At 38.6% G+C, this 24,161-nt stretch overlaps 1 protein-coding gene and 1 long non-coding RNA gene across 4 annotated transcripts in view; one reads left to right on the top strand and one right to left on the bottom strand.

Annotated features, from left to right (window-relative positions):
- SYNPO2 (synaptopodin 2) overlaps positions 1-24,161 on the top strand; it is a 172,367-nt gene that overhangs the window by 17,793 nt on the left and 130,413 nt on the right. The gene's annotated exons all lie outside the window — the stretch shown is intronic.
- Positions 1-24,161, bottom strand: part of LOC132597334 (uncharacterized) — a 78,308-nt gene that overhangs the window by 16,517 nt on the left and 37,630 nt on the right. The window contains exons 2-3 of the long non-coding RNA XR_009563946.1: positions 22,009-22,076; positions 10,973-11,079 (exon numbers count right to left, since the gene is read on the bottom strand). This is a non-coding gene — a long non-coding RNA (uncharacterized lncRNA). The remainder of the gene's footprint in view (positions 1-10,972; positions 11,080-22,008; positions 22,077-24,161) is intronic.

Below are 24,161 nucleotides of genomic sequence, written 5' to 3'. Positions count from 1 at the left end.
GCAGACATGGGTGGATTATGGACCACACCCATCCTCGGGAAGGCTGCCACATAAGGATGTGAGTGAACTTGTCCCTGAGTATGCAGGAGGAGATAGCAAACTTCTAATTATTAGTGTCCCTGGGGGCATTGTGATTATACGTATATCTATGTGATTTCCAGAGAGCACAGCCTGGGTGCTTATCTCTGACTCTTTCTAGAAGTTGATATCCATATACCAAAAGCTATCTGTAAACTACAAATGAGATGACTCAGCAGTTGCACAATGGCATTTCCTGGTCACTCACAGCATGCTCCTGGTCTCTCCCATTTGTGGAAGACAGATGACGTGAACATGATTCCCCACCCCCCATTTTTTGGTTTTCCATTTCCAGAGCCTGTGTTCTGCAGTGACCCCCAAATCATTAATCTAGCTGAAATGCTGAACGTTCTCAGGTTCCTTCTGTGTTGCTGCTTTTCATCTAGAGTCTGTCTTTGCATCAACCCATGCTGCTGTTTTTCACTGTTGTTTTAGCTCTAAAGTTTGCTGCAGGTGCAGAGAGAAACCCTGACTTTGTAGACCCAAACGCTTCCTTTGAACCAGTTCTTCCTTATGATAGGATGGCCTTATGGCAAATGATGCTGTGGAGAATGCAGACGCCATCACTCAACTTGGCTTTTCCTTTTCTGTGCTGAGACTTTGTTCTTCTTTCTGTCCCTTAATTTGCTTTTGACCTTGCTGAACATGCCTCTGCTCATATCTAAAAGAGGAGTGTTGCACTGGGGATTTCCGTTTTCACAACACTCAAAATCACTTAATCTTCATGAGCACAAATGCTTAGATATTACTTGTTTAATTTTGTGAATGTGTTTATGGGAAATAATGGTGTTTCTAAGTACTGCCAGTTTCTGCTAATTGATAGGATAGACAGGGGAAACTGCTTCACTGACCTCCAAAAAAAAAAAGAGAGAGAGAAGAATGCTTTTAGGGACCAGGGCTTTAGAAGATTTTGACTACCTCTAAGCATTTCATAGAAAAGCAATATTGTTTAAAAGCTTAGCTTGTGGGTGGATGTGTGTGGGAGGAGGTAGGGGAACCGAGTTCAATAGGTCATTTTAAGCTAGGTTAGAGGAACACAGCACAAGAACACATCTTTCGTTCTTATCTTACCCAGACATTTTTTTCCTAACAATCCTTCAAAGTTTAGTTCAGTCCAGTTGTTTTCATGAATCTCTCCCCAAACAAAATATGAGTACTTTAGTCTCTAAAACTGTCAATGCCATGTATTGTCAATGCCCAAGCATTTGGTGCTTAATCATATACTGCTAATGTATTTGATGTTTCATAAGTGTGTGTTTTTGACAAAGAAAATGCTAAGTTCCTTAAAGGCAGGGAGTATATTTTGCATTTCTTTTATCTGATGGTTTCTTGCACACAAGAGACCCTCAGTAAATACCCAGGAGATCTATTCTGGATTTTCCTATGCATTGTCTGTCCTTTAGTCCCTTTACTACTGAGTACCCCCTTTACTGTAATATGGATGAAGGAAAGATAAGAAAGTATTTTGATTTTAGAAAAATCCAAAGGATACGAGGATGGAATTTTGAGGCAAATTTATTTTCGAATTATATGGATTTCAGTTCATTTTTTGCTATCCTTGGTTCTATTATCATGGATAATTGGGAAATGCCTGTGTTATACTTGCATGAAATATCTTGGGTATCTATTATTATGAATCAGTTACATAGTCCTTGTCTGCTTCTCTCTTATAAACTTCAGATGTATGTCTGAGATGAATTCAGTCTTTGTTTTCCCGCCTTCACCACTTGTTTTTCTGTTGAATCTAGTCACCTTTCAAGTAGCTGGAGTGGAAATATCAATATGTTCTCTGGTGCCTGATCCTTTGTTCTTTCTGTTATTGTTTTATTTTCTTTGTGCATTCATGAAAGTGTCTTGGCGCGTTCCTATGATAACATTAAAAACTCTACACGCTTTGAATCAAAGGAAAACTCTTTGCCTGAGAAGTCATAATGAGGTCTTGCCTTGTCACCATCATGGAAGGGGTTAAGAGTTGACTAACATTTGGAAGCTCTTTAGGTCATTAATTCTAGGAGTTGAGATGAGACATGTACTAAAAATCATTGTGTTTACAGGTCCCATTTCCATCCAGAGACCTTTTTTCTCTCTTTATAATAGATCTATATACAATGAGAACACAGGCTTAATTTATAAAGAGAAATTTCTCTTGGGGCAGACATGAATTAACAGGTTAAATCAATTGACAGGCTTAAGTCTAGGTGCAAAATAGGATTGATTGCAGAATGGCAACAACTGCAAAGTATGGAAACTATTAATGGGATCATAAAACCTTAGAGTTGAAAGAGACATCTCAGTTGATACAACTGGCCCCTAGATGGAGGACTTCTTTTTACAACACCACATTACAATAGATAAGCAACCAGCCTTTTGAAAAATAGTTTTTGTCTTGGGACTCAATAAAATCTAAAGAATTCATCGTTGGTCACCATTACTCAAAGAGAAAGTTTCTTTATATTTAGGTGAAATCTTCCGACTTGTAACTTCTACTCATTGACCCAAACTCTGCCTTCAGTGAAATATAGAACAAGTTTACTCCTTCTTCCTATGACAGCTGTTCAAATAAAGACTTCTAGAAATGGCAATCATTCTTTCCCTGTAACTTATCCTTCTAATGGAACACATCTACCTTGGAGCCCTAGCTGTACCAGTAAATGCAAATTTCTGCATTTAATTTAAAAAATCAGTTTTATAAGGTGATGAGTGATACCAGCTAGATAGTAGTTCAGAAAAATAAGACTTTAGGGTTTTAGTTGGCCAAGTTCACTATTAATAAACACTGAGATTCGGCACTTATAAAATAATATCAGACAGCATTAATAAGGAAAATGTCCAGCTAAACACACAGTTATTATTTATGTTTATAGCTTCGACTTCACTGTAAGAATTTTTTTGATGTAATTTTCCAAACTGAGTCCATAACCATTAGGGGAGTTATTTCAGGGTAAAATCAACTACACTTCCAAGATTTATGGATTCCGTCTAATTTTTAGCATTGGCTTCTGATGCTCATTTTAATTCAGTAGGCGTATTCACCACTTGCTTTGTAAAAAGTACCATTCCAATGTGTTTTTTCCCAATACCACCAAGGATTTCTCCAATCTCAGCAGACACTGAGTGTCCTACAAATTTAACTCAATTCTGAGGCTATCTACTTGAGATAGCATCAGATCTCACAGGTTAAGGGCTCAGTCCCATAAGACTGCCCTTTCTTCAGACACCTATTGCAAATCCAAATTGTTACCTGTGTTTCTGACTTACTGGTTATAAACTGGGGACTCCCAAGACCCTCTTCTTGGTTCTATTAACTTGCTAGAGTAGCTCACAGAACTTGCAGCAACATTTAATTACACTTACCAGTTTATTATTAAAGATATTGTAAAGGATACAGATGAACAGCCAGATGAAGAGGTACACAGGGCAAGGTCAAGAAGAGTCCTGAGTGCAGAAAATTCTGTCCCTGTGGAACTAGGGTACACCACCTTTCCAGCAAGTGATGTGTCCACCAACCTTGAAGTTCATCAAATCTTGTTGTTCAAGAGTTTTTATAGAGCTTAATCTGCAGCACCCGCTTCCCTTCCCAGAGGTCAATGGGTGGGGCTGAGACTTCCAGCCCCTAATCACTTGGTCTTTCTGGTGACCAGCCCCATCCTGAGGCTATCTAGGGGTCCCACTCTCAATCACCTCATTAGATAAACTCAGGTGTGCTCAAAAAGCCTCTTTGTGAATAATAAAAGACACTCCTATCACTCAGGAAATTCCAAGGGTTTAGGAGTTTTGTGTCAGGTACTAGGGACAAAGACCAAATATATTTCTCATTATACCACAAATATGCTAGATTCTGGGGTAAATGAGACATTGTCTTCGCTCTTAAGAAAGTTAAACTTCCATGGACGAGGCAGATTTATAACTATTAAGAAGGTGACAAGGTTTTAAAGAGATGAATATATAATGGATTATGAAACAAAATCATGAATAAACTAATTCTGCATAGTAGCATCAAGAAGCAATACAGAGGAATCACCATTCAAACTGGACCCTGAACTGGACAATTCATTCCAGGCCTAGGGAACACATTCAACACGGACACAAGAGCATGCAAGAGCATAGCATGATCAATGAACGGCAAGCAGCTGTAGAGACTAGTATCTTCTGAGAAATTGTTCAGTTGTGGTGCTATAATGATCTCTTTTGTGAGTACTGGATAAATCTCAGTGAGTTATGTATGAAACAGAGTTCAGTCAGATACTACTCAAAATGACCCTCTTTGACGTTTGGGTCTTTTTTTTTTTATTGTTTTGTTCTTTGTGCACGCATAAAAGCTCATTGGCATGTTCCTATGATGACATTCGAAACTGTACACTTGTTTTCTACAGTTTGCATGAAGTCTTTGTGTCAGACTCAAAGGAAAACTCTTTGTGAGAAAGGCTATAATGAAGATCTTGCCACCTCACCATCATGGAAAGAGTTAAAAGATACCAAATTTTAGACTCTCTTGAGTTTATTAACTGAGAAATTGAGAAAAACCAGGGATTAAAAGCCACTGTTTTCTTCCTTTCAAATGCATCATCTTATTTGTTAGAAACTCTTTCTCTCAAATTCTCATTAAACATTTTCGAACAGGGGACTGGCACAATCTGGTGCATGCTTAGAAAGATGACTGATAGTAATATGGAGATGGACTGAAGTGTGGAGCTTGGAGGATGGAGAACAATTAGGAGGTGGTTATAATACTCCCAACGACAAATAATGAGACTCTAGATAAGGCTAAGGGCACTGGGGCTGAAAAAGAAAGAAATACAAACAAATTAAAAAGATGTAGATGTGGATGGCAAGAACAGGGGAAGAATGGACTGTAGTTTGGAGGTTTTATCTTGGAAGACAAAGGGATGGATATAGCATTTATTGAAAGATTTCACAGGAGGATGAGGAGCAATTACGGGGAAAAGAAAATAAATTTAATTCTAAATAAACTGAATTTGGACATCCAGAAGGAGCTATGTAATGAAGAGTTAAGAGCATGGGTCTGGGCTCAGGAGAGTTACCAGTACTAGAGATTATCTGAGGAAATAGCTGAGATACGTGAAGCAAGAAGCAAAGAGACCAGAGGACAGAATCTTGGGGAAGACCAATTTATAAAGTATGGACAGAGAAAAAGGAGCCAATGAAAGAAGTTAAAAGAGGTCACAAGAGAGATAGAAAGAGCAAAAGCATTTCTGATAAGTTAAGAAAGGAGAGTATTTTAAGGAACGGGTTATCAGTGACAAATATTTCATGGTTCAAGGAAAAGGATGATAAGAGCATACATTGACACAAAGGAGGATTTGGGTGATCGTTTCTTAATAGAACGGTAGGGCTGAAAGCCACATAGTAGTGGCTGGGAAGTGAATGGGAATTAGAGGAGGGCAAGTGGAGATACAAGTATAGACAATTATATTTAAAGTTTGGCAGTGAAAGAAAGATAGCAAATAGGATGTGACTGGTGAGAAAACAGAAAGACTGAAGATGGCATCTACTTGAGGGAAAAGATGGTCTGGGAAAGTGTTTTTTAGGATATTGGAAGGAGAAAGAGAGAGAAAGACAAAGTATCAATAGTTACTCTTATAGCAAAATCAGAGTTGTTAGGGAAGATTAAATCCATTGGACTTAGTGCTAAATATGTTGATATTTTATATGTTTTACTTTGATATTTGGAAGTATTCTTTACATAATGAAAAATATTAGATGTAAAAATGTCCTTCAAAAGAACAGAAAAACAAACAAATAAGGTCATTATTTGTTCTAAAAAATAATGCCTTCCAAAGTGTTTGAGCCAGACTGTGAATTTTTATTTACTTAAAATTTTTTTTTTTACTTTGGACAACAGGAGCACAGAATTGGAATAATTATAATCCTTAGTTCACAGCACATTTTTAAGCTATTTTTAATAATATTATAAGCACATGTGACCTCAACTTCCTAACCAAAAACTAAAAAAATAACCTACATCTAACATTATGGACCCCCATCTCCCACCATATCATTCTGCCTCTTCTGACTCGATGTAAGCATCATTCTGAATTCTGTATTCATCATTACTTGCCTTTCTTTCTTTTTTTTTTTTTTTTTGCGGTATGCGGGCCTCTCACTGTTGTGGCCTCTCCCGTTGCGGAGCACAGGCTCTGGATGCCCAGGCTCAGCGGCCATGGCTCACGGGCCCAGCCGCTCCGCGGCATGTGGGATCTTCCCAGACCAGGGCACGAACCCATGTCCCCTGCATCGGCAGGCGGACTCTCAACCACTGCGCCACCAGGGAAGCCCCCTTGCCTTTCTTTTTATATAGTTTTATTGGATATGTATGCATTCTTAAGAAGTAGATATTTTAATTTTAGTTGTTTTTAACTTTATAAAAAGGGCATCCTGCTGTATTTAGTCTTTGGAGACTGTTTTTCTCACTTAAGATATTATCACTAGGATATATCCATATGGCTGCAACTTGTTCATTTGTTTTGTTGGATGTATAGTATTCCACCATGTGAACATCTCACAGTTTACTTATCATTTGCTTGTCAAGGGGCATGTGGGCTGCTCCAGGTTTTTGCTGTTTTGAGCAATGCTACTGGAACATGTCTCCTGCTGCAAGAGGGCAAGGGTTTCTTTTAGCTATAAACCCAGGAGTGGAATTGCTGGGTCATAGATTTGTAAATGATCAGGTTTAGGAGAAAAAACTCTTTTTCAAATTGATGCATGATTTTACAATTCCACCAGCAATGCCTAAGGTACCCTGTGCCTCTACATCTTCTCCAACACTTGATCTGACTTTTAAATTTTTGCCATTCTTCTAAGTATAAAATGTTATCTCTTTGTGGTCTTGATTTGTATTTCTCTGACCACCAGGTAATTTGAATATCTCTTCATTTGTTTATTGGCTGTATGTGTTTTTTCTTCTGTGAATTGCCTATTCATACCTTTAGAATACTTTTAGGTTATTTGTGTTCTTCATATTGATTAGTACAAGTGTTTTACCTATTCTTCATATTAAACCCTGTCAGTTGATTAAAAGTAACTTGGTTAAAAACAAGTCCCTCCCCCCTCAGATTCATAGAATTCAACGATTGCAATTCTCTGACTGAATAATGGCATTAGGGTGTTGTGACAATATCCGGGAATCAAGTTTTTAATTTTTGAATTCTTCAGCTATAGCTTTGTTGTTTGGATAAGAGAAGTAGGAAAGAATTTAGTCAAAAACAAAACCTGGTTTTATACTATGTAGATATATGTACATACATGTATATGTGTATTTCTTATTATATATGACTTCCAGGTAGCAACACTAAAAATATTTCAATCTATAAAAATGGATTTGTGTTACTGGATAAACATCAATCCCTTGTGCTTTACTTTAAAAGAAGAATTTGATTATGCCAGGAGTCATTTTTCTAGTTCAGTCCAAGACACTGACAAAAAGACTAGTGGCAGGCATATTTTGGTATAATGTAAGGAGAATAAAACAGTTGCAAAATATTTGGAAAAATAGCTAAATATCAAGCCTCCCAATACTAAAATTTTATATTCTTTCACTTTTCAAAATCAGAGAATGAGCAGAGTTAGAGAGAAGTAAAAACTGAAGTGATAGTTTTCCCATCAAATTGTAGAGTTAGGCAGAGAGGGGTTAATTGAACAGTGCCTGCTGCGTGGCCCTACTTTTTACAATCTTTCCCATTCAGCTTTCTATACAAATGCTTTGCAATACAAATTTCATGTTTTATAAGGTTCCTAGAAACTCCAAGTTCTCTTCTTTTTTTACTTTTAAAAACAAATTTCTTTAACAGAGTAGCCAAAATATAATTCCAAACTGCGACCAGATGTTGTAATGTTTGCAGAGAAAGAAATGTCCTTTTATTTTTACCATTTCACATGTGCCCAGGTGCACATGTTTATGTAATGTGTTTATGTATAATAGATTTTGACATAGGAGAAACATTAAATAAACCTACAGACGTATTTTCCACATGGCTCATCCAATAGACCTGTATTTTATAGTATTCTCTTTTTTGGTTGTTGAGAATATGTTCCAATAGAAACGGACAGAGGTTTATCTCTAGAAACAGGTTTGATTTCCTTAAAAGGCAGTTGTTTCTTTTTAACTTCGCTTCTCTGGAGAATTGGCTACAAACTGGGAATAGTTATCCTATGACTCACAGGGTTTGCACTACAGCATATAGAGTTCAGATAAAATTATAATGAAACAGACTCTAATTAGACTGTGTGAAACAAGAGAGTAATTTTTAAAAGGAAATTTTATAGATTGCATTTTCCTAAATTTTTTTTTTTTTTTTTTGGCTGCACCGTGCGCTTGCGGGATCTTAGTTCCCCGACCACAGATTGAACCTGGGCCCTCAGCAGTGAAAGCGTGGAGTCCTAACCACTGGACCGCCAGGGAATTCCTCCTTATTTTTAAAAAAGACTTAATCCAAACATCGGGATAAGATTTTCATTTGCCTTTTTAACTCAATATATCTAGTTTTTGTTTTTGCCAAAAGACATGACGTGTATCGTTACGTTAGGTGATTATTGAGTAAATTAGAAATTATTTAATTCTTGTTCAAGTGTGTCAGAGGTAATGCAATGACTATTTTAGATTCCCAAGTCCATCGAATTGCATATAAAAAATATAATTGAATTCACATTCAACGGTATAATTGAATGTGAACGTGTGGGGCAGGCTGAGGGTGGAGAGCCACAGACGAAACATAAAGCTGGGGAGTTAGGCCACATCATGGGGGGGCTTGTGGCCTCTAAGAAGTCAGAATTTTCAAAAGGCTATGGGAATCCACTAAAAACATTTTACACATTTAAGGAATAATATGATCAAACCCTGGAGTTAGGATTGGTTGGGTGAGGGACTTAAAGGCTGGGAGAGGACAGAGGATGAGGAGTAGAAAAGAGGAGATGAAGACCATTGATCAAAATAATTAGATTCTGTAGGGTTAGGTGGTTGAAGGGTTGCAAGAGGTGGTGTAGGAGAAAGAAGAATCTAAGCTGACCTGGGTAACTGAGCAAATTTTAGTGTCATTCTTGGAGATAGTGACTATAGGAGAAGGAACACGTGTATGAGAAAGAAAACAAGTTTACTTTTGTGCATTTGAAGTGGGAGGTCCCTGGAGGCCATCCACAGTGCCTCGTTGGCAACTGTTCATAAGGCTCCAGAGCTCAGAAGAAAGGCAAGGATTTGGAATGCATCTGTGTGCAGCTGGTGGTTGAAGTCATTGGAGTGGGTGAGATCACCCATATCATGAAGAACAACTTTTATTTAAGTGATCCAGCTTCACACATATTAGAGTAGATACAACAGTTCTTGGCACCTACAGTGGGCACACTACCAGGTACTTGTTCTCTTGTGGACCATGCATGGGCTCTAAGAATAAAATAACCCACCATGGAACAGAGGAAAGGCAATCATTTCCTATGCTTTCTCTCTCTACACTGTAAGGTAATTTAACCATCAAGAAAACTCTTTGTAGTTTTGGTGTGATCTAATAAGAAATATATATTTCATACTCCAACTTTATTAAAATTGCATACTGGAACAATTTTGCTGAGGATGAAATAAATCTTAAATCAAATTAATATTTTCAAAATACACATATGAAACCATTTCTTTTTTGGACACCAATCTAATCATGGAATAACCAGGCAGTAGGTGGGCACACCGGCCAAATCAAGAATAATCTCCTCCGGCCAAGGAAGATTGTCAATAAAATCCACCTAAGTTCTTTACCTAGCCTTTAAATGTGGGTATGCTGTAGGGTTCCATGGTCAGCCCACGGCCTCTTGCTCTGCACACTATCCCTAGGAGATTATTTCCTTCTCGGAGGTTCTACTGCCCCTATTATGATAATGCTGTTCATGTCTCTGTCTCTAGCCCAGATCTTACCTTCAGATCTATCCTCTACGTAACTGCCAGCTGTTGTGATGTTGGCGAAACATATATTGGCCCATGCTACTTTCCTAATTAAAATCCTTCAGTGTTTCCTCATGGCTTTCAGACTAAAGCAAGTGCTCTTTAATTTTGGAAAAATGGATCCTTTACTGATGATGCTCTCTTTAGTCTTATCATTTTTTTAAACTATTTGAGCTTTAAACTTCAGTAACACCAATTGCTTATAGTTACTCTTCACATATATGCATATATGCATGTATACATACATTTATATTTATACTTTTTTTTTTTCTTTTGGTCATCTGTCTTAACTCTTTTTTTTTTTTTTTTTGCGGTATGTGGGCCTCTCACTGTTGTGGCCTCTCCCATTGCGGAGCACAGGCTCCGGACGCACAGGCTCAGCGGCCATGGCTCACAGGCCCAGCCGCTCCGCGGCATGTGGGATCTTCCCGGACCGGGGCACGCACCCGTGTCCCCTGCATCGGCAGGCGGACTCTCAACCACTGTGCCACCAGGGAAGCCCTGTCTTAACTCTTGCTTCTCCCTCAATATGTAATTCTCTTCCTCCTTCACCTGGCAAACTTCTGTCATCTCCTCAGAAGGTGAGGTGTCTTGGCCCTGAATGAATTACCTCTATATTTTTATAATACTCTGCATATCATTGTCACTTAACACATTGTTTCATAATTACCTGTTCATATGGCTGTTTCCTTCACTACCCTGGGAGCACCCGGAGGGTAGGGACTGTATCCTATTCATCCTTGCATCCTTAGTGTCTAGCATATGCTCATAGAATGGTTAAATAAATGAGGAAGGAGTGAAGGTCAAAGGGAAACTCACATGGAAAACATGTTTTTGTACTTCAGTTTAATTTTTTAGCCACTTAGTAATTCCAGTTAACCACACGGAAAATTTGTTATTGTTAAATTCTTTTTGTTACCAGTCCTAATCAGATATTATCTGAAGTGGACATACCTCTGCATAATGTACAGGGCTGTTTCCTTCCCTCAAGAACTCCTTCAGTTTTAGAGAAAAAAATAGATTGGTTTTCTGCTCCAAGATCCGCAGGTGGATGATCCGTTCTGCAAGGAAAAATATGCCATATTGGTGGTGCTCCTTACTTTATCCTTCTAAAGAATTCCCTGAGGAAACTCCAACTGTCTACTTTCTAGCCTGATGGGATGGTCAAATAGGTGTTGCTCTTAACTCTTTTCTACCTACATATTCATAGGACCTATATATTTTCTACCTACATATTCATTTGGGACCTACATGTTCACACAAAGAGACACATACCATATTTGTTTATAAAACCAAAGAGGGTTAACAGCCTTTTCCAGTACATTAACTTCTGGCATTTTCTGATTTCTGTTAGTTGTGAATATAAGGCCGCTTTTGTAATAGGATAGAGAGACATAGTGTTGTCTTACTTTTTTTTTTTTTTTTTTCGGTACGCGGGCCTCTCACTGTTGTGGCCTCTCCCGTTGCGGAGCACAGGCTCCGGACGCGCAGGCTCAGCGGCCACGGCTCACGGGCCTAGCCGCTCCGCGGCACGTGGGATCTTCCCGGACCGGGGCACGAACCCGCATCCCCTGCATCGGCAGGCGGACTCTCAACCACTGCGCCACCAGGGAAGCCCATTGTCTTACATTTTAAACTCCAAGGAAAAGTGTCCTATAAGAATCACTTTATACCTAGGGATTTCAGACAGCTAATAGGCTCAGGCTGTCAAGAAGAAATAAGATCTTTTTACTGGAAGTATCATCTATATAGTATAATTTCGCCATATTTGGACTAGCTGGCCCTATCTATGCATATATTTTTAATTATACATATGTGCTAAAATACAAAGTAAATCTTGTAAATAAAACAATACATGTCATGGATATATAATAAAGGAACTGCAGTATCCAGGTTCCTTGCACATATCTGGGGGGAAAATGTCTCAGCCATACACACAGCATGGTGGCAACTTGGGAAAATTGGCGTTTTAGCTAAATTTCACACGTAGTATATAATGTAAAACCCCAAATATTGAACTTTAAGTTTGCTTCCTAGCTCTAAATACAAACAAGATGGTTAACTGACCTGTGCCATTCCTCCTAAAATACAGAGGCTGGCTGTTGAGTGTAGCTGAGGACATGCCTGCAGACTGCAGACCCACTGGAGAGGATACTGGCTCTTAACATCAGTGTAACCTGTGTGTTCTATAACGTAGCTCCTTTCCTTAGCTTCCTGAACCTCTCCTTATGAAAAATTCCTTGCATGAGCAAAGGACAGTTAGCTCAATAGGCTACACTAAACACACACACACACACAAACACAAAACAAACCACAAAACAAAAACCACTGGAGTTCATGTGGCAACAAGTTTTTCAAGAAAGTTTTAAGGGGATTGTTACTCTAAGTTTCAATTAATGCTGATCTCAGATGGAATAATTTGCACTTCTATGTAATTTGTGTTTCAGTACACATGTGGTTGACAGGAGCTGACTAAATACGTCAGATTTTACATATCTGTCAGTAAATCACAGCTTGTAAATGTGAAAGGCAGTACCTGGCAGCTTTGTGTGGGTGTGTAGCATTCCCCAGTGGATATATATCGAAAACAATCTCTTCTGTCATGGGTATACCCTTACTCCAGGACTGTACAGGTCTGCAGGAAATCTTTGCCCATTTTTAATTTTCAGAGCATGGGGATCTAGAATTAGCAGAAGAGAGTCTTGTGGCGTGATTGCAAATGATAGAAATTTTTAATTTGGCATTGCCTTTTAGGTGTTATCTTTTGGGATGGAACAAAGCCATGAGCATTCTGAGTTAATTCATTAGTAATAATAACATGGATCTTAAGAGGGTAGAAATATTTCCCCAAACATGCACCTAATGCACTGGCAACATAAAAGCCAAAAGGGGATTCAGAGCAAAAAAGGCCAGGATTTTGCTCAGTGTTGGATGGGTTGTGCCTGCTGGCATTTCCTCTCCTGCCCCTGGGCATTCACGCCCGCCTTCTTAGCCACTTGACAGGGTCATCTGCGCTGGTCCCAAGATGTATGACACACCATTTCTGTGTGAAGGGCTGAAGAATCTCCAAAAAGATATAGAGAAATTTTCTTTCAGATTATGTCTTCTCTGGCCAGGTGAATAAAGCTCAGTTCTTAGAAAGTGACAGTCTGTCCTGCTGGCATCTCCACTGTTTTAAAGGGCGGTTTTCCTTTAGGCCACTCTTGAGGCAATCAAGCAGCTTCTCTCCAGTCTTGTTTCTGTCAGTCTGTCAGTTGCAAAAGCCCCAATATTGTGCATGGAAGTTGAGTAGCCAACATATTACTGGAATTTTGAAAACTATTCTGCAAATTGCCGTCCTAGGCACATAAAACCTAATACACAGTCTTTGTAGCTGTAGTAATCCAATAACCGATTTTTTCTTAGAGTAAGAGTGATTCTCCTTTTCCTTCCATGGCATATGCTCCCAGCTGCACTGGTAATTTCATTGCATGATGAGATGTACCACTTTGCTAGAATTTCTGTTTACAGTCTAATTAATTTTGTGGAGGACACCAAAGTTTCAAGAATGTGGTCATTTCAGTGCCATGGTAACTAAACAAATGTGTGGTTAGGGAAGCATCAGGATGGAAAATATTGCTGACATAGCAAGAGAACCCAAGGAAATACAGTTTCATTACCTGGACTTACTAGCATGTGACGCATCAGATATGATTTGCCACCTAGACTCACCAGCCAGTAATATGCCAACCTCGAATCACACGGCTATTGGCCTTAAAAGCCCAGCCTACTTGGAAATAATGCACTGATTTTTTTCCATCCCCAAAGCCCACTCCATTTATTGCATTTTTTTGCTAGTCATAGTTCATTGTCATCACCTAAATATCAGGAGCTCCACCTTTAATATAGACCCCAGGTGTTAGGGCTTATGATCTATGTCATTCTTCCTTATCCTTTAAGGCTGTTCTGTGAGGACAAAAGCCTAAATATCTTGAGCTCCGTAACTTTCCCTGAGCAACATTTATTACCTTCAGGCTCATTAAAGTCTAACCCTAATAGAGCTCCTGAATGCAGCTGTATTTAATTATTATTAACATCACTTAATAAACATGTTAATAACATTAAACATCAGTTTAATTCTGTCTCCAGTATATTCAGAGGAAAAGGAGGTGGGAACTGTCTTAAGGATAAGTAAGAGTTCTCCATGAACTTAGGGGTGCAATATGGGATTATAACTCTCTGCCTGCTGAGTTTGGGTTACAATTATAGATATGGAGTTGGTACCCTGAAAGCTCAGTGTGACAGTTTCCCAACTTTGATGCCTCAGAACCCCAAGACATTTTATTTATTTGTTTATTTATTTATTTATTAAGACATTTTTAAAAGGTCTAAAAACTTCTGAGATTTTGTTTATTGAGGTATAGTTGATGTAAAATATCATATAAGTTTCAGGGGGTCAAAATAGTTTCACAATTTTTAAAGGTTATATTCCATTTGTAGTTATTATAAAATATTGGCTGTATTTCCTGTGTTGTGCTATATATCCTTGTAGTTTATTTATTTTATACATAGTAGCTTGTATCTCTTAATCCCTTACCCCCGTCTTGCTAGGTACCAGGAAAACAAAGATCAGTCGGACACAGACCCTGCCTCCAGAATGTGCAGTGTCATAGGGGAGAGGGTAGGAGCTTTTCTCGAGGAGAAATGCACTTGGAGCAGATGGAACAATATTTGAACCAGCAAGGAGGCATGGCATGGTGTATGTCTGAGGAACTACAAGCACATCTGTGAATGGAGAACAGAGCTGGGGATTATAGGAGGTAACTGGAGAGGTGGGCAGGGCCAGATTAGGAAGACCTTGTAAACCCTGATAGAGATCTTAGGTTTTGTCCTGTCAGTGTGTGATAGGGAGCAACCGTGAAAATTCTTTCCATAATTCTTGAGCCCTCCAGGAGAGGAGAAAACCTTCTGCTGTTTTATACATGTCTGGAGCTGCTAGGAAGCTGTTGCAACTGTGGAATATGGTGAGGATGTGAATTGTGGCAGCTGCAGTGTGTTGAGGAGAATAGGATGTGGTTAAGGAACGTTTGTTTCATGCAGTGGAAAGGTCTGGATGATCCATTGGAGATAGGCGGAAAGAATAATAAGGGTGACTAAAGGACTACTTCTTCTGCCTTGATTAAATGGCGCCCACACCTACTCAAAAGGGAACACAGCACCCCCTGGAGATGTGCAGTGCAGACCTGTACAAAATCACACAGTGCACAGTAAACCTGAGAGCCAGGCTGCAGTTTGGTCTATGAACTTTCTAGCAGTCAAAGCACAGAGAAAAATACAGTCAGTTACAAGAGTCACATTATTCAAAGGTGTAATGCAACAAAGACTGTAAGATGCTATAAGTTATAAAATGTAATAAAGGAGATTATTACTATGATAGTCAAACGTGCCTTTCACTAGAGGAGCCAGGGTGCTGTCCTCCAGCTCTCCTAAGTCTGCCAAAGCCCAGCAGCGCGGGGGCGGTCTGCTTCCCCAGGGCTTCTGTCCATAAAGAGTGAGAATGCGCTCCCCTCCCCACCTCAGCAAGTGGACGCAGAAGCAGCAGGGACTCACCCTCTGTTAGCCCCTGCCTAGACCATCCCTGTCCGTAGATTGACACCTCTTTCTTAGAGGCATACTTCTGGAGTCACCATCTATTTCATTCTCTTCCTGGAGTCGTCTTCTTTCCCCTTCAGCAAAAACCAAAACCTCCTCTTAGTCCTAACTCGCTAGCTTGTCCAACATGCACAGCCTAGCCTGGAGCCTAGCAGGTGTGGAGCAGAGGAGATGTGATTCCTGCCACAGATATTTTCTGCATTCAAAAAAAAACCAAAATTTGACATTATTCAGATATTTACTCTTATTTTTCTAACTCATAGTGGCTCTTGGATTCTCTTTAACTTTACAGACAAGACATAAAATGTTGCAATCAGAAGAGACCCTAAAATTACCCTGGCCAATCCTGTACTCTTACAGATGAGGAAATTGAGGCGCAGAAAAGTAAAATGAATTGTTCAAAGCTATGCAACTGGGTAGTGTCTGAGCAGAACCTAGATTCAAGTGCCCTGACTCTCAGATAAGTATTTCTCCATTACCATGTTGCTTCCCAGAGCTTTCTTGAAATTGCACGAGAGAGACAGAGGTAGAGGGAGTGAGAAAGATAGAGGGAGAGACAGGGAAAGAGAAAGAGTGTCGTTTATGTTTGAAAACATTAGCCCTCTGTGCTGGAAAAGTAGAATTGTCAAAAAAAAATAACTTTTACATTTTATACATTCTAGTAGTATAGCTGCAAGATAGTACTATATTATGTCTCTATGAATGTAGAGACTTGTATCTGCTTTATGATACGTACTGGTGGCCATGCTGACCCAGGGTGTTATTCTAGAGCTTGTTTTTTCCTAAAAACGACCGAGGAGTTACAATCATGACAGAACTTTGGAAAATGATGGATGTTTAATGTTCCATAGATGACAGAGAGTTTGCAAAGGCTGTTGCTGCTATTGGTATCTAGTAGTTGCCTTAGTTTTACATATATACTCTATGGATATCATTTAAGTTTTTGGAAAATTTAGCTGTGCCATCTATCTTGAAAAAAAGCATCCTACTTATTTGTGTTGTGCTGATATTCTACAGAAATTGGTCAGGAAATTATACTGATCTAGAAATATTCAACTACTTCTCCCCCATTTTTAATTTTATAATGCTCTGTATTAAATATGTACATGGGTTGATTACGGAAGAGAAGAAAGTATTCTGTTATTAAAATAGCATTTGTGTTTGGACCTCATCCTGGGAGGAGGAGGGTGTGTGCTGGGTGCTCGGGCTCTGTAGAGGCCGGGCTGCCAGGCTCCTACGACAGGAGGTTTGCTAGGCAACCAGAACGAGCTTTCAAACCAGCCTGGATATTCCTGCCTGGCCTGCTGCCATCCTCCAAGAAGGCAAGTAGGTGCAGTAAATTAGAACTGAACCGTAATTGTTGATGTGTTACCCTGTAAGAAGTGTTGATGTTTTATGGCAAGAGGTTTGTTCAGAACTAATCAGTCCATGTAGGGGTTTATTTGCTAATTGGTCAGGATCAAAACTTATAAAAAGCATTTGGAAAACAGTCATCTGTGATTATACTGCAGGAAAAAAACCTTATGATGAATCAGAAGTGTTGATGTTTGAGAAAGCTTGTCAACCTGCATATAAACTTGTGTGGGAAGAAATACAATTAAAATATGTCCTTCTATAGTAAATGAAAAAAAGCTTCTCCCAACAAGAAAAAACCAGATGGCATAGGTCTTATTAGGTCATAACTGATACTTTGAGACTTGAAAATCCAGACTAGGTCCAAAGGCATCCAAATGTGTGCAGTGACATTTCTTTAGAAAGATTAGACATTACTCAGAAAGTTTTAGGTCATCCCCACATAGATACAAAAGGATGTTCTTTTCTTTAATCTTTCTTTCGTTTGTTCTTTTATTTTATAAATGTCTGGTGAAGAGGATTAGCCTAATCACCCTGGGATACTGTGAGGCAGTTTTCTTACATTGTATTTTTGTATTTATATACTTATACATAAATACCTACATAGTAAAATGTAAACCAACTTCGAAAACCCTGGGTAATGAACTATTTCTTGTTCATGAACTAAACATTCCACAGAAATGTGCTCTTGTCCTACACTGTATTTGCCTGATTATATAGCACTGCTAATGTTGTAATAAAAACACTTGTTTAATTAACAGTTTTCCATAGAAGATTGTAAGCTCTGAGGAAGGAATCATGTCTATCTTATTCACTGCTTCTTTGCCAGCACTTAAGAAAGATCCTGATCCCTGGCCATATAAAGAAAAAAAAGTGAAAGGTAGAGATAAAGAGAAAGGAAAGAAGGAAGGGAGGAAGAATAGAAAGAATGAAAGAGGAGGAAAGAGGGAAGGATGGATGGGAAGAGAAAGGAGAGAGGAAGGGAAAGAAGAGAAAAAGAGAGAGCAGAAGCAAAAAATAAACCGGACATATATACAATGGAATATTACTCAGCCATAAAAAGAAACGAAATTGAGTTATTTGTAGTGAGATGGATGGACCTAGAGTCTGTCATACAGAGTGAAGTAAGTCAGAAAAAGAAAAACAAATACCATATGCTAACACATATATATGGAATCTAAAAAAAGGAAAATTGTTCTGAAGAACCTAGGGGCAGGACAGGAATAAAGACGAAGACGTAGAGAATGGACTTGAGGACACGGGGAGGGGGAAGGGTAAGCTGGGACAAAGTGAGAGAGTGGCATGGACATATATACACTACCAAATGTAAAATAGATAGCTAGTGGGAAGCAGCTGCATAGCACAGGGAGATTAGCTTGGTGCTTTGTGACCACCTAGAGGGGTGGGATAGGGAGGGTGAGAGGGAGACACAAGAGGGAGGGGATATAGGGATATATGTATATGTATAGCTGATTGACTTTGTTATAAAGCAGAAACTAACACACCACTGTAAAGCAATTATACTCCAATAAAGATGTTTAAAAAAATAAATAAAGCCGGTTGATTAAGTTCTGGGGATATAATGTACATACAGTATGGTGACTATAGCTAACAGTACTGTATCACATATTTGAAAGTTGCCACAAAAGTGGATCTTAAAAGTTCTCATCACAAGAGAAATAACTTTGTAACTTTGTGAGGTGATGAATATTAACTTATTGTGGTGATCATTTCACAATATATACATGTGTCAAGTCATAGTGTTGTACACCTAAAACCAGTACAATGTTATATGTCAATTATATCTCAAAAAAACTGGCAGAAAAAAAGAATAGATGCATACAGAAAAACAAAGCCAGTTGAATGCTACTTTTTATTTGCCATAAGAATATAAACTGGCCAATGCTTTGGACCTTTTTAAAATTTAGATTAATGCTTTTAGATTTTCATGAGTAACTGAGTCATTTACATCTTTAAATTTGTATCAGCATAAAGAGTTCAGAATGTCCTTTTAGAAAATCAAATGCCTCTCAAAGCTCTAAAATCAAGGGATTTCTTATCTGGCTTTGGCTAATAATGCAGGAAAAAAAAGAAATATATTTAGTTATATTTTCCCAGTAGTGAAGAGCTGGATTTTATTTTATTTTTTTTAAAGAAGATGTTGGGGGTAGGAGTTTATTAATTAATTAATTTATTTTTGCTGTGTTGGGTCTTCGTTTCTGTGCGAGGGCTTTCTCTAGTTGTGGCAAGCGGGGGCCACTCTTCATCGCGGTGCGAGGGCCTCTCACTATCGCGGCCTCTCTTGTTGCGGAGCACAGGCTCCAGACGCGCAGGTTCACTAGCTGTGGGCCTAGTTGCTCCGCGGCATGTGGGATCCTCCCAGACCAGGGCTCGAACCCGTGTCCCCCGCACTAGCAGGCAGACTCCCAACCACTGTGCCACCAGGGAAGCCCTGGATTTTAATTTTTAATAGAAAAATTTATACCTCATTTCTTCCTCTTGAATCCAGCCCCTCACTTTAGCTGAATGAGTTCCTCAAATCCTCATTTTTGTGTGTGCATGTGTACAGAGCCCTTCAATTATTTCCAAAGAGACTACAAAATTGAAATCGTTTTTCATTAAGTTAAGTATGATAGAACGTTCCAAAAAGTACTTGTGCAGTTTTTTTGTTTTTTCAGGCTTCTTGATTTTTTTTTTAACATCTTTATTGTAGTATAATTGCTTTACAATGGTGTGTTAGTTTCTGCTTTATAACAAGCTGAATCAATTATACATATGTTCCCATATCTCTTCCCTCTTGCGTCTCCCTCCCTCCCATCCTCCCTATCCCACCCCTCTAGGTGGTCACAAACCACCGAGCTGATCTCCCTGTGCTATGCGGCTGCTTCCCACTAGCTATCTATTTTACATTTGGTAGTGTATATATGTCCATGCCACTCTCTCGCTTTGTCACAGCTTACCCTTCCCCCTCCCCATATCCTCAAGTCCATTCTCTAGTAGGTCTGTGTCTTTATTCCCGTCTTACCCCTAGGTTCTTCATGACCTTTTTTTTTTTCTTAGATTCCATATATATGTGTTAGCATATGGTATTTGTTTTTCTCTTTCTGACTTAAGTACTTGTGCATTTTTATTTATTTATTTTAAATATTTGTTTATTTATTTTTGGCTGCACTGGGTCTTCGTTGCTGCGCGTGGGCTTTCTCTAGTTGCGGCCAGTGCGGCCTACTCTTCATTGCAGTGTGCGGGCTTTTCATTGCAGTGGCTTCTCTTTGTTGTGGAGCACGGGCTCTAGGCGCGCGGGCTTCAGTAGTTGTGGCTCGCCGGCTCTAGAGCACAGGCTCAATAGTTGTGGCGCATGGGCTTAGTTGCTCCGCAACATGTGGGATCTTCCTGGACCAGAGCTCAAACTGTGTCCCCTACATTGGCAGGCGGATTCTTAATCGCTGCACCACCAGGGAAGTCCCTGTGCACTTTTAAAATATAAATGTATAGTGATTATCATAACTAATAAATTGATCTGGCTTAAGTCAGATTCCATTAATTAGAACCCTCAATCGATTTATCATGGATGTGTATATTTTGTTTCTGATTTATTTTCTTCATTCTGCTTATAGAAGAAAAAGTCAAAGGACTAAGAAGGTAAATGGATGGTATTAATTTAGTAAACAAAAATTACCTCTTCAATGTTATATTGTTGGAATAGATATTTATGATGGTAATCCTTTAGATTAACGTTCATAATAATGACTCTGTAGGACTGCAACTAAGAATTTAGAGAGAGGGACTTCCCTGGCAATCCAGTGGTTAAGACTCTGTGCTCCCACTGCAGGGGGTGTGGGTTTCCTTGGTCGGGGAACTAAGATCCTGCGTAACGCGTGGTGTGACCAGAAAAAAAAAAAAAGAATTTAGAGAGAACCTATTATGTATACAATACTGTATTAGGCACTCAGAAACAATAAAGATGGGAGATGTATGTGATAACAATAATTAAACATTTATTAAGCATTTATCATTAACTAAGTGCAATACTAAAGCATTATCTGCATTACCTCATTTAATTCACACAGAAGTCCTATGAGGAAGATAATATGAATTTTTCCCCCATTTTACACATCTAGAAACTACCAGAGAAAGCAAGTAAAACATCACATAGGTAATTTAACATAAATTTTATCCTGAGCTTTTCATCAGTTGTACTAGTCATCATATTTTAGTACTTTCTTATCTTCCCCATTGTTTCCTTCCTACCCCTACTCTTAAACTGTGTTGTGCATACTTCCATTAAAGCATTTATGTATTGTATGGGAATAATTTGCAGGTTTTAAAAAAAGTTTTCCCTTTCTTATTGGAACACAAGCTCCTTGAAGTCATGGTACAGACTTTTTCATATTTGTAGCACGGTGCCTGTCATCTACTAGGAATTCAATAAATATTTGCTGAATAAATGAGTGGGTGTATCTGGGTCTATCACCTTTGTTAGATTATGACTGCCTTGAGGATAGGGAAATATCTGACTTGTGAATTCTTTACCCATGGTGATGACTCAAATTAATATTTTCTGAGTTGGATTAAGAGTTAAAATGAGTGCTATATTCAATAAACATTTTATTATTATAAAGAATATTAAATTATAGCTATTAAGTCACGTTACCTAAGATATGAGAATACCATCACATCTTATGCAAATGTTCAAAAGGATGGATATCATACCTTATAGGGTCTTCCAATTTTAAAAGAACATTGTTGGATTATTACAATAAGTCTGAGAAATTAGGGATTCGTTAAGTCAGGAAATTGACTATCGGAAAGTTTGTGATTTGTCCGTATTCACAGAGCTTTCAGTAGCACAGCTGGGATGAGAACATAGGTCTTCTGACTATTAGTTTGGGTCCTTGCTATGATATTAAACTATTACACAGCTGACGTTTCAATGTATGAGAACTTTTAACTCCTCAAGTATTAGGTCATTAGGTTATTTTTGTTTTTAATATTTATTGAACACTTACAAAATGGTGGGCTCCTTTGTGAAAAATTGTATACATCTATGCCATACTCCCAAGAAGCTTGACTCTCCCTAGAAAGAAGAAAAAAAGCAATCCTATATTGAAATGAATTGATATCACTTATTTTCTCTATAATCTAAACCATATGAAGAATCCAAGTCTGCTGCATAGATCAGAAATAGCTGGGAGTAAGTGAGGCATACGAAATTATGTGAGCAAATCAGTGGGATCCCAGATTCTCAGAAACTACTAGTTCCACACCCAGTCCATTATTACCCACCTGTATACCGTGGATCTTTTTCCATTCCTTTGGCTCACTGAATCAAGAGCTCTTTGGTTGGGATTGCCAACAAAGGCCTCAGGCTTTTATGGAATGCCTACTGTAGGGCCAGCCTTATACATAATTTAAAAATCAGCAAATATTTGTTTATTTCCTGGGTGAAAACTCCTTACTACATCAGTCATTAATTTGAATTCTGCAAATAACAGGTTTTTGGGTTTTTTTCTGAATTAAACACTTCTGACTGCTCAAAATTTCAGCATGTTTTTTAAACTACTCTGTTCCTATTACCCATTTTGGAAGGTGTGAACCTAGCACAGTGAAGCATGAGCAGTGTGCCAGCTGCTATAAACCTTTTGACTTCGTGGCTATCCACAGCCTTGTAATCTCTTTCCTCAGCAGGTATCTTCTTCTGAACAAAACGATATAGTTTCCAAACAGACTTCTAAGAATATGCTTTCAACTATTTATAAGAGTTTTCACTTCAAAGATCCCATGATGTTCAAAAATAGATGACAGTGTTTTCGCTGACCTACCTGTATTCTGAGATAGAGGCAGCACTGACCCCACAAAGAATAAGGCAGCACTTAGTGTGGGATTCAAAGGAAGATTCTAGGTTAGGAAAAGAAATGCTCTGAAAAGCTTCCTGTCCCTGCCTTCGGAAATATAACAGAGTTTTGAGCTTGTATCTGACTGGTTATTGTTAATAAAATAAGAAATTTTATCCTATGAAAGCAAGCATCTTGAAGCAATTGATCTTCTGCCAGTTATAAAATGTAAACTTTAGCCAACAAATAGCTAGATTTCATGCACTATCGATATTCAATTACTTTTTCCTGGCTCAATAGAACCCTTCATGGGAACTGAGCACAGACCCTATGTAGGATTAGTGCTTGCCATGAAATGGTGTTTTTTGTGTCAACATTAAGTTGCAATATGAGAACACCTGTGTAAGAATTTGCTTTCTGCAATTTAAAACCTGAAATGTTAAATAACCATCGTTAATGAGAGTAATACACAGGCAGGCCCTTGGTAGTTCATTGGCATTATCATTGGAACAAATATCTATCTTTCCGGAGTGTCCCTTACAAATTTTCCAAGGATAGTGTTGTGTGATCTCTGCATCATTTCTCACATCTCTGTGTTTGGCTGTAGGAGTCTTGTCCATGAGTGATGTATAATATGCTCCACCCTGAAAATCTGCAATTTTATTTTTAAACCAGCACTTGCTAAATCTAAGAGGAACACTGAGTAAAAGAACATAAAAATAATTTTCAAGGGAAAGAGACAAGTGAAAAACACTTCTTTATCTCAACACTGAGAAGGAAAATAAATTTTGGAGTTTTTTGGAATTCTTTGAATTCAAACTAAAGGGAAAGCTTGCCTTCCTTTACCAATATGCTGGCAAAACAATATTTTTTATAGGTTTCCAGAGTTGGAATCTATCAAGTTCAATAGAAGAGGAACAAGGTAGAACCTTTAAGCAGTGTTATTTAGGGTAGTGCATCATGGACTTTTTATTGTGATGCCACACATTGGAAATGAAAATATTTCTATTGCATTTTGGGTGAACAGACAACGTTGCTCCTGGCCAGAGGCTTCTGATATGGGGTCTTGGTCTACCTGGGCCCTGTACAGCTGCCCTGAGGATTGAAGGAAAAAATCAGTAACTCAACACATTAATGGGCCACAAACCAGCAGCTGGGAAGCAAGGTTGATTGATGCTAATATCTGGCTTTGGTGCATGTCTGTGGTTTCAATTTTCATTTTTCAATTTACATATAGGCACAGGAGTAAATGATGATAAAATCTGAACCCCAATGAGGATGACTTGTGGATGTGGATCAAAAACCAAATTCTATAGAATCAAAATATG

This window comes from Globicephala melas, chromosome 5 (assembly GCF_963455315.2).
Source record: "Globicephala melas chromosome 5, mGloMel1.2, whole genome shotgun sequence".
NCBI classification, from domain to species: Eukaryota; Metazoa; Chordata; class Mammalia; order Artiodactyla; family Delphinidae; genus Globicephala; species Globicephala melas.
This window is presented reverse-complemented; position numbering and strand designations above follow the sequence as displayed.